Source organism: Nycticebus coucang, chromosome 8 (genome assembly GCF_027406575.1).
Source record: "Nycticebus coucang isolate mNycCou1 chromosome 8, mNycCou1.pri, whole genome shotgun sequence".
Classification (NCBI taxonomy): Eukaryota; Metazoa; Chordata; class Mammalia; order Primates; family Lorisidae; genus Nycticebus; species Nycticebus coucang.
In genome coordinates this window covers 105930840-105933382 of record NC_069787.1, presented here as the reverse complement: position 1 = coordinate 105933382, position 2543 = coordinate 105930840, and positions in this window count along the sequence as shown.

Below are 2543 nucleotides of genomic sequence, written 5' to 3'. Positions count from 1 at the left end.
AGTCCCTACCCTTCTACGGTGTAAGGAGGCAGACATAAATTAAGTAAGCATGTAAGCAAGAACAAACTGCAAAAAAAAATTTTTAAATGTGGGTGGCGCCTGTGGCTCAGGGAGTAGGGCGCCGGTCCCATATGCCGGAGGTGGCGGGTTCAAACCCAGCCCCGGCCAAAAAAAAAAAAAAAATTTTTAAATGTAAAGAATCGGTCACCAAAGATGATGATAGCTTGGCAATGGAGACGGAGAGGACAGGATGGACAGGGGGATGGGCTGGTGATGGACATGGGCAGTGAAGAAGAAGGAAGAGTCCAGCATGATTCCTGGTGCCATTCCCTGGGCTTGGGACTCTGCAGAAGGACCAGATTGAGGGCAGAGGGGGGTTCATGAGTTTAGTCATGTGAAACCCTAGGTGCCTTGGAGTCATCCAAATGAAAATGTCCCGTGAGTCACTTCCTATATGGGTTTGAGGCTCCAAGAAGCAATCTGGGCTGGAAATAAAAATTGGGGAATCAGGTGGTGATGAAAGCCTTGGGTGTAGACAAAGCTGAAGCAGTAGAAAAGATGGATTGAGGAGAGAATCAGATGGAGAACTGGGGCTTGTAGTAGTAAGGGATTCCTGTCATTTTGCTGCCACTTTACTCTGCCACTCACTTTGTGTACACTCTGAATCCAGGCACTTAACCTGTCTGAGCCTCAGTCTCCCACACCCCACATATCCTTTGTCAGTCTTTGATCATTTCCCTTTTACTGCTCCCTACCCATCCACTGTCTCTGCCTCAAAGCACTTCCTCCACTCGCAGCCCCCACCCTGGCCCCTCAGTGAAAGGAAACAAGAGCTCCAGAACCAGCTGTTTCCCTTCTGAGGGGTCCTCAATCCTTGATGCTCCCTGGAATCACCAAGGAGTTGAACAAGTACCGATGCTCCACTCTGAGATGTTGATGTAATTGGTCTGGGTGGCCTGTGTGGTATGAATTCTTCAAAGCTCCCCAGGTGGTGGTAAAATCCAGCCAGTGCTGAGAATCACTAGTTTAGAATAGGAAAGCTGCCATCACCAAAACTGACCAAATCATTCCCTGGCTTGGTACATAACATTACGACAGGAAGGATTTCTCCAGCAATGCAACTAACTGGCAGCTCTCGTTGGACTCTACCCAGGACAAGGCATGTGTTTCAAGACCATGATCATCTCTGAATTAGGAGGAGTATACTGCTTGCCTCAAGTTGGGGATGTGTAAACCTTAGAGGTTGAGAGCCCAGATCTTGGCATCAGACAGCCTGAGCTCCCAGCTCCTTCTCTCACAGGACTTGGGATGTGGGAAGTTACTGAAACCTTCTGAGCTTTGGTTTCCTACCTTGTGAGAAAAAGAACACAGTAACCTACAGTGTGGGGCTGTCACAAGACTTGCTGAATCTCCATACACAGCACACCCTCATAGAAAGCTCTCAATCAACTATTGCAAGTATAATTTTTACCAGCAGAAAATGTCCTCCTGGCTTGCCGCCCATAGATCAGTGGTTAGGACGCCAGCCACGTACACTGGTGCTAGTGGGTTCAAACCGAGCCTAGGCCAGCTAAACAACAATGACAACTACAACAAAAAAATAGCTGGGCATTGTGGCGGGCACCTGTAGTCCCAGCTACTTGGGAGGCTGAGGCAAGAGAATCACTTAAGCCCAAGAGTTTGAGGTTACTGTGAGCTGTGACGCCATGGCACTCTACCAAGGGTCACATAGTGAGGCTCTGTCTCAAAAAGAAAGAAAAGAAAAGAATCCTCCTGGGCAGCACCTGTGGCTCAGTGGGTAGGGTGCCAGCCCCATATACCAAGAGTGGCGGGTTTGAACCCAGCCCCAGCCAGCTAAAACAGCAGTGGCAACTACAACAAAAAATAGCCGGTGTTGTGGCGGGCACCTGTAGTTCCAGCTTCTCGGGAAGCTGAGGCAAGAGAATCACTTAAGACCAAGAGTCAGAGGCTACTGTGAGCTATGATGCCTCAGCACTCTACCAAGGGCAACAGAGTGAGACTCTGTCTCAAAGGAAAAAAAAAAGTCCTCCTGCCTCCCTCTGGCTCCCTCTCTTCCTTCTCCCCTTCTTTATTCTGTGGACACCCTCTTGTCTCCCCCAAATACTGGACAGGCTAGTGCTAAAGGACATGTCCAACAATAAAAATAATATTATCTACTATTTATTAAGCACCAAATATGTGTCAGAATTTTGCTAATGGTTCCGACTTTAGTGCAGAGGCTCCCACCAATGGCATAAGACAGTAATCATAACTCCTGTTCATGAGCTTCTAGAAATTTAAACAATAAAGTTGTGACACAGGGAGGTAACCCAGGCCTGTCTGACTCTAGAGAAGGAGCTCTTCCTGCCCCTTGTACTAGTTCCAGTTCACAACTTGCTTATTAGTCCATTTGCACATTCAGATTATTTTAAAATCACAGAACCCTAATCCTAGGACGGGGTATGAAACTGTATTTTGCAGGGCCCTAGGAACCCCAGGGTACCCAGATGCTTTGGAAAACATGCAGGTCAGGCACTGAGGTC